This window comes from Bos javanicus, chromosome 14 (genome assembly GCF_032452875.1).
Source record: "Bos javanicus breed banteng chromosome 14, ARS-OSU_banteng_1.0, whole genome shotgun sequence".
Classification (NCBI taxonomy): domain Eukaryota; kingdom Metazoa; phylum Chordata; class Mammalia; order Artiodactyla; family Bovidae; genus Bos; species Bos javanicus.
The window spans coordinates 59,106,948-59,120,087 of NC_083881.1; the positions used below are offsets into that span (position 1 = coordinate 59,106,948).

At 38.1% G+C, this 13,140-nt stretch overlaps 1 protein-coding gene across 7 annotated transcripts in view; it reads right to left on the reverse strand.

Annotated features, from left to right (window-relative positions):
* Window positions 1-13,140, reverse strand: part of ZFPM2 (zinc finger protein, FOG family member 2) — a 525,437-nt gene that overhangs the window by 158,744 nt on the left and 353,553 nt on the right. The window lies entirely within an intron of this gene.

The following is a 13,140-nucleotide window of genomic DNA, read 5'->3' on the forward strand; positions in this document are numbered from 1 at the left end:
TCCCTCATGTCTCATACGCTTCCGTTCCAACATTTTTGAACATTTGTTTCAACTAACAGATCAACCACATTAGTTCATCATACTTTCAGAGTTGAAGGTTAGGGCACACTGGCCAATTGCTGTTAACTGCATGATTTCTTGTTTCTCAGGATTTTTTTTTTTTTTTGCTCTTAAAAAAAATCTGAGGAGTTCATATTCAGAGAAGTTTCTCAAAAATGTATTTCTCCAGCAATGGTGCATATTCTTCAAAAAAAAAAAAAACACAGACCAAGGCATGTTCCATGATTATTCTTAATGCTTTGGCTAATTCACATAAAAAGCAGCAAAGCTATCTGATATTGTCTGGTAGTGTCCATTTTCACAGTCCTCTAATTAAGTTGAAGGGTACCACTTTCCTTTAAGATCCATCTCCTCCTGATATACGCTTTATTCCTGTTCTCAGAACCTTGGTTACTATTACCCATTATTTTCCTTTAAGTAATTGTTTTACCTCTTGGCCATTCATTTGTCTTTCTGGTTATTCCTTTCATAGCTTCAATTGCCTATTAACTGATATAATAATACTGATATTTTCTATGGCTTTGGCTGTTTTCATCCAGGGATTTCAAAGTGCTTTTAAGATAGCTCTGTTGCTTTGTGAAAGGCAATTAGTAAGACAAAGAGAAATAAAGACCCGAAAAGTGAAGAAGCCCATGTATATTCAGACACCAAAGCCATTGGAAAATCTTTAAATTTCATTCCTCTTTGAATCACTTTGGTTAGGCAGTCAAGAAAATGACTGATACAACTGGAAGTATAGGAAGATCAGTGAAGTCATTCGTTTTGACTCCTAAAGACTGACTGGGGTGAATAAAACCTTAAGGTCACTGACTCTTGTCATTCTTTTTCTGACTGATCTCTTTTAGTGCCAATGTCCCTTGATTTGAGGCCATAGCTACTAGAGATGTGCAGACTCTGTCAACAAAAACTGTTTCCTTCTTTGGAGGAATCCATTGCTGCAGATGTGCATGATTCCATTTCACCATTTGTTGAACCATTTTCCTTCTGATGGATATCTGGGTTGTTCTCTTCACCTCTATAGCAATGGATCTTCAAAAGGAGAAACCGTTTTCATTAGGAGAGTCTGAAAACCTCTAGTAGCTATCGTGCAATAGGATAATATTCAATAATAAAAAGACCAAACTGCTGATACACAATATGACATGAATGAGTCTTTAAAACATTACGTTGAGCATGGAAGCCATAAAGTACATGATTCATGTAAATAACTCCATTCACATTAAATTTCAGAACAGGCAAAACTAATCTGCTAAGAGTAATCAATGGTAGTTGTCTTCTGCAATATGGGAGACCTAGGGTGATGGGTATATTTTGACTGTCCACATAAAATTTGCACATTTCATTATAAGCCAAAAATAACTTAAAAAACAGATAACTGAACTAGATTTTTCTTCTGAAAATGTTTTATTTATATTTGTTTTACACAGTAATTTATCTCCTGCTCTTTCAGTGTTTCTCAAAACAATTTTTTTTGTTTGTTTACATTCAAGCCAGTGTGGGCTGAACTGTTTCATTAATGTGGTAGGCATGTCACATTTTAACATGATTTCAAAATAAATGCATGGATAGGCATGAACATCATTTTATCTGCAGGCAATATTGCTCTGTGGACAAACCTAAGGTCCAGATTCTGACTCTATCTGTCCATAGCTATACAACTTTGACCAAAACACACTCTCAGTTGCTTCACCTGTAACATTTATAGCAACCCTTGCAGAGTAGCTACACTATGTAGGTAACATTTGCTTTCAAGTAAGTGCTCCACAAATTTTAGTTTCTCTTTTTTGCCTCTTAACTTCGAATGTTTTATCTCTGTGCATAAGGCTAGATGTGGAACCACGTGTGCTTCCCATGTAGGTCTGTGTGTTTGACATGACTATACACCATGACACCATGACATGACTGCACCTTAGGGGATGCAAACAAAGATGCTACTGTATAATACAAAATCTCATAAGGATAGAAAAGCATTAACAGGAAGAAAGGGATCTGCTAATCTCACCCTTTAAATATAAATTGTTATCCTTTTTGTTGCTCCCCAACCTAATCTTTTTTTTTTTTTCTACTTTAGACAAAGAAACCAGGGCAAAAAGAAAGGGAGAAAAGTGAATCCAAATTTTCACTTATTCATTCAACAAATATTTTCTTGATTGCTTCCTATTAGTCAGGTGTTGATCCCAAACTCTCTGTTCCTACGACTTAGAGCTAGAATCAAAATACAAGCATATGTTAAGGGAGATGTGATCTATGGACTGTTTACTAGATTAAAATCTTCAAAAACTTTTCAATATTTTCATCTCAAGTCCTGTTAGCATCTCAATGGAAGCAAACATCATTATGGTCTCCTTCCTGCTTTTGAGAACAGCTGAGATTCTTCTGTTGACACAGTCTCTAGGATTGTACTTGAAAAACCAGAAGCAGGGAGTTCCCATTAAGAGCTGTGGCCTTGCAGACTTACCCCTCCTATCTATCCCACAAAGCCAGAATTTTCTGACCTGTGGGGCACAGTGTGGGACTCATCTGTTTTCTTGAGCATTTCCTGGCTAGGGACATAATACTCTTGTGGTGGGAGGAGAGAGTGACACAAAGGAGATTTATTTACAACTGCACTGGATGAGGTAATTATTAAAGTATCTATTTAATCTCTGACTATTAATGGGCAGTATACTGGTGTTACAGAACAGGACGTTAACGCTCAGAAATGTACTAGTCAGTAAGAAGGAAAAAAATTCCACAATTTTTTCATGGAAAAAGTCAGTAATTTTCAGAGGCCAATAAGGAAAACACAGAACAGATACTTTCAGGAACCAAAACGGATTCACCTATGCACTCTCATGTGTCTCCTCTAGGCTGCTTCTAGGTAACGGAGGAAGGGGTGTGTGTGTATGGGTGGGTGTGAAAAACCCAGACCTCTGAGTCAGTTAAGTGGTGACTTTTCACTCCTTAACAGAAATGTCCCAGCTCACCAGTGCAGGGAATAATGCTTTCTTTACTCCAGTGCCTAGAAAATTGCCAGGCATAGTAGGCACTCAAGAAAAAGTTGCCAAATGAATAAATGAATGAAAGGCAGAGGTGATTTCAACTTAAGCTGTGTCACTTGTTAGCTTTGTGATTTGGGCACGTTATTTAAGCTCTAAATGAATAAAAGTGAAAGTTGTTCAGTCATGTCCAGGCTCCTTTGTGGATGAAATTCTCCAGGCAAGAATACTAGAGTGGGTAGCCATTCCCTTCTCCAGGGGATCTTTCTCACCCAGGGATCAAATCCGGACCTCCTGCCTTGTATGAGGATTCTTTACTGTGTGAGTAACCAGGAAAGCCTTGGGGACCATTAAAAAACTGAGGATAATCCTGTTGCTTTCATGGTTTATTTGTCAGTATTTAATGATTTGATGAGAAGGCAATGGCATCCCACTCCAGTACTCTTGCTTGGAAAATCCCATGGACGGAGGAGCCTGGTAGGCTACAATCCATGGGGTCGCTAATAGTCAGACAACACTGAGCGATTTCACTTTCACTTTTCACTTTCATACACTGGAGAAGGAAATGGTAGCCCACTCCAGTGTTCTTGCCTGGAGAATCCCAGGGACGGGGGAGCCTGGTGGGCTGCCGTCTATGGGGTCGCACAGAGTCGGACACGACTGAAATGACTTAGCATAGCAATGATTCGATACTCAGGACGGGGCTTTGTACACAGTGAGTGCTGAGTGGAGATGGACTTCACTCTCTTGAAGATACTCCCTGACTCTGTAATGATTTATTTAGCATGATGTTATACTAGAGTTGTGTTAATTGGATGCTCCTATGAGAAAGTATTCTAATGCTGACTTATATATGTTAAAATGGACATGTTACATTGGTTATAACAAAGTATTATTTGCCATTATGGATTTTTCTAATATGTCTGTTCCAAGGTAAGAAAAAATGTCTAAATTTATATAATAATTGTAAGTTGATAAGACAAATGTAATTAACAATTTCCCAGTGGTTTGAAAATCATAAACAGTGTAATAAACCTCCTCAACAGGGACAATTTTATTCTTTTGAAGAAATTTTATTTTTTTTTCCAGGGATTTTATTTATCAGTAATACATAAATAAGTTGTTCTCAGCGTAAAGTTAATAGTCTATTTGGGAAATTGTTTGACTAATAAGAGAATTTTTCAGCTTAAAATGCTTGGAAGCTGAAAACTCAAATAAACCTATATCACAGTAAAGGCTATATTGGAGGGCTTTATTTAATGGGATGAAGAAAATATTTCCTGATTTTTTTATTACTATAGGGCAGATCTGACACCATTAGTTTTCTTTCTGTCATAAATACAGACGAGTAGAATTTGACAGGCATCACTATCAAATAGGTCATAGATAAGTTCAGGCATCTTGCCGTCCACGCAGACCTTTTACACTCGGTTCTGATGGGGCTGCTTGAATAGAATGACCAAGGTTTGATTTTAGGCTTCTAGGTCACGGTTTCACCTTGACAACAGTTCTTTCATTTCCAGCCGTAACATTTGCTAGGATCCCTAAGGTGCTTTCATTTCTGTAAGTAGTATAAGGGGAAAAAAAAAAAAAAAAGAAGGATGGGGGGGTGAGGGGGAAGATAAATCTTAATTCACATGCTGCAGGACTATCTCTGTGTCTCCAGCACAAAACTTCAAATCCAATCCAAGAACTGGATGTGTATTAGAAGTCTGCAGATTTAAACCTTGTCCACCATGATCAAACTGGATTTATGGAGCATCATAACTCCCCAGACACCATCCAGCAGCTTATTAATTTAATAGACTCCTGTCCATTCACTGATGCTCCTGCCCTGACAGTCTCTCAAGATAAGGTGAAAGCCTTTTGACAGGACAGAGAGCATATATATTTTCTTCTGTTTTCTCGTGGATGGGGTTGTCGACAACTTGAAATGTGTGGCTCAGCAAATTTGTTTTTTTCCTTCTCTTTTTTTTCCCTTTTGCTGTGCAGGAAGGATGACAGAGGAGAGCCTCCAGAGAGTTCCAGGGGTCAGGGGGCCTGTGTTTCCCCTAAGTACTTATTTAGGATTTTGTTTTGCAAATAACAATGAATTGATTTAAAGGCATACACACGGGGACACTTCCACCATGGAAAGAAACAGCATTACAATTTAATGCCTAATATAAATTAAGAGGTGTTGGAGAGAAGAGGAAAAACAGCAATAAATGTTCCCATTAAATAAGAGTACAGCAGCATTTTCTTTTCTTTGCTATAATCCCATTTGTGGGAATGAGGGGGAGTGCCAAGAAAGATAGCACTCAAGCTGTTGTATATTTAAAGACAAAACAGGAAGAACTTTTCAACGTTCTTATTTTCCCTTTATGATATTCTCATGCTCTACAATGGTGTTTGTTACTTGCAAATGAATTCACAAATCTCTGAAAGTTATTATGCTACTATATTGCAAGGTTAACTGTTTCCATCCCTATGGTACTCTTCTGTTAAAGACACACCAGTAATCACTAGATCTTGGCTTTCCAAACTGAAATGTGCACACAAATCACCAGTGATGGTTTAGTGGTTTAGTTGCTAAGTCATTTCAGACCCCATACATGGTAAGCCCACCAGGCTCCTCTGTCTATGGGATTTTCCATGCAAGAATAATGGAGTGGGTTGCCAGTCCCTTCTCCAGGGGATCTTCCTGACCTGGGGATTGAACCTGGGTCTCCTGAACTGCAGGTGGATTCTTTATTGTCTGAGCCACCAGGGGAGATTTGGATTCAGTAGGTCTGAATGGGACCTGGGGTTTAGTGTTTCTAACAGGTCCATGCCATACTGCTGGTTGGCAAACCACTTTTAATAAGCATGACATTAACCAAACTTTTAAAAAAGGGAAAACTTAGATATGGGAAATGAAAACACAGTGTCATACCAAGGTAAAACACAACTTGAACATAAAGCAAAAAATTAACAGATTCCCTAGCTGGAATATAGTGGGTACTTGACTAATATTTCAATGAACTGAAGAATCCCCAAGTGGCATGCATTTTATAATCTCCCTTAATTTTCACATGTGTGCAAAAATGATCATATTAATTTCCTTTGAGATAGCTAACTACAATAGTGTATGTAAAGCCAAGGATAAGATGAAAAGTAACTTGTCCATTTTCTCATACACATTTTCTTTTTACTTCATTTCACTGGTAGAAAGCTATCCTTGTTATCTCTATCTCTAGTCAAAATGCAAAACTGAAGCAAGATCTCTAAACTATTGCTTCACTTAAATGTCCTCCGTAGGCCTGTTTTTTATTTTTTTGCTTCCTACACTCACTTTAATCTAGAAACCTATACTCAGAGTACAGAAAGATAGCTGAATTATACTTAAGACATTTAAGATTTTATATGCATTACAAAACTAGTTTTGATATGAGAGACTCCAAATTATTACTTACTAGTTAATGGATAAATTTTGTATCTTTTGGGGACCTGGAGAGCAGGAGTATCTTATATTACTTATTTCATCAAATAAATTATGAAACATTAAGTTCCTTACTAGAAATATTTGGTAAGTATCCTGAAAATCTTAAGTTTTCCTAATAAGCCTCTGAGACTTAACCAGTTCTTGAAAGAATGCACAAAGTAAAGGGTACTGAACTGGAGAGCCATGATTCTTGAAAATCTTTACTGACAAGGGAGACCGACAGTGATGATAAATACTAGCTTTCTAAAGAAAAAACTGGCTTAAAGTAATTTATTCTTATTGAATTTCAATGGGCGGTAGATAAAACTATATAAATAGACATAAAAATCTTATCTGCTCATACTTAAATGTGTGCATTTCGGATCCATTCTCTTGGTTGGGATATTCTTGCTTGCAACACCACGATATACTATCTTGGTTGACCCCGCTGTCATCTGACAGTCTTCACGGATCTAAGAAAGACTAATGAGAATATATCTTCTCTGAAGTACTACTGTATGTCATGGCATATTAGGTGACCTTTTAGTTTAAAAATAGCCTTCAAAGATGGGGTTGACTTATACACCAAGGGAAATGAAAAGTCTCCAATTTTAGGTCTCAGAGCAAAGACTTGAGGTCTGGCTGACTTTCCCCCAGTGATAGGTGGGAACAGCAGACACAGTTACTGCTTGTTGAGAGAAAGTCAAGTGGTGTGTGTGTGTGTTCAGTCACCCTGGAAAGACCTGTGCAGTAATGGAGCCAAGGAACTGGCGTGGCTGCTATGCAAAGACATCAAATAAAATCCCAAGGTTTGACAGCATTTTTTGCATGTATATAGATTCTAATTTTTCCAAATTCTTTTATACACCTTCATTCTAACTGACGTAGCACAATGCATGCTTTGCTTACACAGGACATTCCAAAGAAATACCCCTATATTAGATTTTCTAGCATTAAAAAAATCTTGCTAAGACATACTTTTCTAGATATTGAGAGAAAAGCATTTTGAGTATCAGTTTTCAAATGATTTTTCACACTGGTAATTTCTGAAAATAAAGCAAGTCCTACTAGAGTTTACTACGTTGAGGGATGCATCTTAATACTCATTAAAAGCAATTAAAAATTCAGTGAGTATATTCTATGAATTATCTGTGGAGTAGAAGTGAGAAATGACATCATTGCACCTGAGGTGTTCACAACCAACCTGGGACAGTGCAGATGCTGGGGTGGAGCTCTCTCTCTGGGAAGGGCATAGAAGGCTTTTCAGAAGCCCTGATACCTGCTAGGTCTTGAATGATGTCTCTTTCCAGGACAAAGATGTTGGGAAGGTTATTAAGCAAGGGAAATATGATATATAAAGGCAGATATGAGCAAGTAAGGAATAGCTAAGGAATTGTAAATAACTGAGAATACTTGGAGTACAGCAAGCCCCTTACATATGAAGGGGCTTCAAGTTGTGAGCTTTCAAAGATATGAACGTGCATGTCAGCCCCTGTATGCCAGCTGTTGTATTGTATGCACTCCTGTACTTTTCAAGGCACTGGACTGTAAGATTAAAAATGTTTTCTTCATTTTTGGTGTTTGATTTTTATGTACATACTGTTTGTATGAAAAGTATTATATACCTATTACAGTACAGTACTAAATAGATGATTGTGTTAGGTGGGTACCTAGGCTAACTTTGTTGGTCTTACAAACAAATTGGACTTACAAATGCACTCTTGGAATGAAATTCACTTGTATATAGGGGACTTGCTGTACAGAATAGCTGTGAAGGATAAGCGAGAAAAGAAACTATAAGGAGTAGGGTAGTTTAAAATTTTAGATGAGATAAGCTTCAGGAAACACAGAAATGAGAAGAAAGAAACTACAGAATGACAATATTTAGTGGCTGGACAGTGATGGAGAAACCTGGCCCTGTGTGTGGAAAGGGATAAATCAGATCAAGCCTCGTGGAGTGAAAAGCTGACAAGTAAACCATAGGAGACCTCTGACAAACTCCAATGGATTCATGAAGGCAGAAACTGAATAAGACAGAAGATGCTGGAATTTAGAGAGTTAAAAGAATGCATGCAAAAAAAAAAAAAACTTTGCAGAAGCTTACCTAAGAAAGGAAGCAGAGAGGGCTTCCCGTTAAGTATGATGAATTGATTGCATGCATTTATTTCTTCTCCCTTTCACTAACATGACAGTAGACAAGAAAAAAGATGCTAAGGGCAAAGAGATGGGGCAGAGTAGGCAACAGAAGTCAACAACATCTTAGAAGCTAGCAAATTGATGGAGTGATAGATGACACACCAGAGAACAGAAAGCTGAAATCCAAGTATTCGAAGAACAGCTGGCCAACATGTAGCAAGTGGACTGATTCTGCAGAATCCTGGAAAAGATCAGAAAGTAAAGACACCTGGCACCTTGAAAGATAGGGTGAGCAGTGGAGCTAAGCGCCAGTACAGGACTGGCTTTCCAAGGAAGAAGCTGTTAGTTACACTTGCTCAGCCATTCCCTGCAGAGCTAACTGACATTCCTTTCCTACTCTGTTAGGAAATGGAGGCTTAGTCTATGCAGAACTGGAACAGAGGTTTTAGATATAGAGAAATATACTCGGCCAAGGGTTATACTACAGTGTCACCAGAGTTAGAAGACTAAGGGAACATCTACATTCTCAAAAATGAGATAGGACTTTCCTCAAACACCACCTGGTCTAGTCTGCCCACAAAGTCCTCAGATTGCTGGCTATGAAGCTCATCTATCTCAGAGATGAGACTGGTGTTCTCTGAGACCGGTATTCTCTAGAGAAGCTAATCGTGCTAAGATAAAACATTACATACACTGCATAGGGAGACATCATTACCATGGCGAGGTTACCATCCTTTGACCCCCCAGTTGACAAGCTCTGCCTTCTCAGACTGCTCTTGCATTCAGCCCTTAGTGCCCCATTCTTAAATGATGGTAAAGTAGATAAAGTAGATATGGATCTCCAGCCTCTTGAGGAAAGCTTCAACACTAAATACAGGGACAAATACAGGTGGAAAAAGTAAGAAAGAATGCACAGGACATACAATTTCCTAATTATCCTCTACCTCCAAGTTTCAGAGATAAAGGAAAGAATATCCATACTAAAAACAGCAAGGTGTTGAAAAAAGGTTACAGTCAGGGAAAGATTCTGTACATTATAAATATGAGAGTTAAAATTCAATAGTTAAGGAAGTTAAGGAATAAAGTTTGAGCACATCTCAGAAAGTGCAACAGTCAGATTATCTGATTGGGAGAACACTATTAAATGCATAATTTATATTGATTTCCATGTTTTAAAAATCTGTAAGTCATTCATTTACCCATTAATTCCTTCATAAATATTTAGTGAGCACCTACTATGTATCATAGATAGCTAAAAAAGCAGACAAAATTACTGTCCTTAAAGAACTCACATTCTAGGGATAGGAGGATGACACTAAATTTTTAAAATAAATTCTAAAATGTCAAATATGAAGATAAATGCGAAAGATATTATGGACTGAATGTGTCCCCAACTCTAAACTTTAATGTTGAAGCCCTATGTGATACAAGAGGTGAAGCCTTTGGGAGGTAATTAGACCATTAAGGTGGAGACTTCATGGGACTGATGCCCTTATGAGAGACATGAGGGAGGAAGCTCGCGCTCTCTCTCTGCCTCCCCGCCACACAACCATATGCGGATACAAGAAGGCGGCCATCTTTAAACCAGGAAGATGGGTCCTCACCACACACCAAATCTGCCTGCTCCTTGATCTTGAACTTCCCACCCTCCAGAACTGTGCGAGAGAAGTTTGTTCAGCTACCAGCCGATGGTATTTGGTTATAGCAGCCTAAACTGCCTAATAGTGTGGAGAAAAATGAGAGAAATAGAGACAGAGTAGTTAGGCACACCCTCTGGGAAGGCACTATTTGGAAAGAGTTTCAAATGAGGCAAGAGAGGGACCAACGTGGGGGCATAGCAGGGCACAGTGCCAAGGCCCTGAGGCAGAGGCATTCTTCGTATTTTCAAATAAAAGCAAGGGCCTGAGCCACTGGAACAGGACAGTTGGAGAGTAGCAGTAAATAAACCCAAAGAAGTATCCAGGACAGACCACGTAGGATCTCTTAGGCCAAGGGAGTAACCTTGTGGGCTTAGTTCAGGTGTGGCCCATGCTTTTCCTATAAAGGGCCAAACAGTGAACGCTTGAGGTTTTGCAGGCTAAATGGTCTCTACCACAATTACTCAACTCTGATGTTACAGTGTGAAAGTAGCTACAGACAAAATATACAAACAAATCATGGTAGCTGTATTCCAATCAAACTTTACGTACAAAAACCAGTGGGTCAGACTTGGTCTCTAGGACCATATTGATTCTTGTAATCAGACACTGCAAAAGGAAGCTATTCCTTGCGGGATTATATTTTCCTTTTCACTTTTCCATTTTATCTGGGAAACAAGGAGCAAGGTCATTATTTATTAGGGGATGGAATATATCTGGGGAGACAGAAGTCCAACACAGTCACTCTGAAGATGAATTTGGAAGGAAGATCTGAGTAGACGGGCTCCTTCCTCTGAGGGTTCACATTCACTTGGTGTTCAAATGTAAACTGGTCAGCATTGGTTTCTGTTGTTGTAGCTTTGTTGTTAGTGGCGCTGATGGTTCATTGTTTCATTCTGACCACACCTTATATAGCATTCTTTGTGGACCAGGCATCCTTTATAAATACTACTTCCCCTAACTTCTGCTGCTTGGATTAAGTGAGGGGAAGGTGCAGAGACTGATTGATTAGGAAGAGGGTATTCAGGGCAGTAAAGGCCAGAGGGGGTACAAGAAAGTAATTAGAATGATGGACTCATGGAATCCAAGCCAGGTCCTCTGGAAGTAAGGACAGGGGCTGCTGGGCAGGACAATGTGGTGAAGAGGTAAGAGCATCAGATGTTTATTTGCTGTTGAAGAACTGTTGGAGTCAGGTAATGAGTGGAGAAAAAGCTGAAGATTTATATTATCTTCTAGAAGGATGTAGCTACCAACATTCTTTTCTTGACAGCTAAAGTCTTGTTTTTTAATTAAAGGATGGATCTGAGCTTCACCTTTGACACGATAATCAATAATCTTACTAAAATGCCAGTGTGATCACGTGTGCCTCAGAACTTTCTGTAGCTCCCTACCATTTCCATGATGAGGTCTTCAGACTGAGCACTCAACTGAACACACAACCGGACCCTCAGAAACATTCGCAGGCTTGCCTCTCACTGGTCTTGTTTGCAAATTCTCTGCTCTGACTAAAGACTGACACTTTCGTGACTGTATGAACCATGGCCTGTAAACTTTCAGACACAGAATCTCAACCTCCCCCAATGCCTTCCCCTTTTCTCAAATATGTATTCAACTTTCAGTATCTAACTAAAATTTCCCATCCTCTATCAACTTTGCCTTGGTCATGTAAGACAGAACTCAGTCTTATGCAACCTCCATTAATTAAGCTCTTTCAATAAACCCCTTAACTTAGGGGTGTGTTTCATGTTCCTCTGTACCCCTCACGACACCTGGGCTGTATCATGTGCAGAGCACGTGCTCAGTTACTTTTATTTTATTTGGAAAAATTATCTTACGAAATACAAAGTGCCAGGACATTTATAGAGACACTAAAGAAAAATATGTATCACTAGAAAATAATTTAATTTCCAGGGATGAGGGATTTCATGGGTAAGGCAAAGATTTTTGTTCTTTTGAATTGTATAAAAGGAAGAGCTGGAATGTAGTTAAAACAAAAAGCAATTTTCATTTCTAAATATTTTTCTTGAATTATATAAGAAAAATGAAGTGAAGAAAACTATAAAATAGGAATACAAAAATTTTTACCAAACCACATCACCTTTACAGAAATACTTTTATAGTTTCAAGCTATTTCTTTTTGTGTGTTTCACTGTACATATATATTTTAAAATATAATTATAATCATACTAGGCACAAAACCTCATATTCTCCTTTTTTAGTTGAAATTATAATATAATAACTTTTTTTATGTAATACACTGTTTTAAAGAATTATTCACAATATCTTACTCTGAAAACATTCCCTAAAGAGTTGTCCCTCATTTTAGCTGACAAAGATACTTTTGGGGGTAGCTTTCAAGATTAGCATCACTTTGAATGACAAGCTAACATCCTTGAATGATAGTGAGTCACCTCTCAAAAGACCCCACTCTTCATTTTTCATTTTTATACTTATGAAACTGATATATTCTTAGTTCTTATCATTTGCCAACATCCTACCTGGGTTTTTACCCCTAAGAGACAGAAGCTTCATTCATGAATGGATCAGGATGGTTTAGGATATATTTTCTCCAACATATGAGAATGCATCTAATCCATGGAAATAATTAATGGTATTATCGTGCAGGATTATTTACCAACATTTCATTAAGGAAACTCACAGTGATGTGGATATGAAAACAAGTGTATTTTTTCACATCAAATAGCACACATTAATAACAACTCAGGACATAAACTATTCAGTATGACCAGATTCACACTGAAATAACATCAGTAAATCACTAATATAATTGTAAAAACAGTAAATGCATAGTAAAAAATGGAAATGGCAGAAGGCCCGATATTTGCTGAAGTTGCTGTCATTCTGCAATTTGCAACAGACAGCTCCA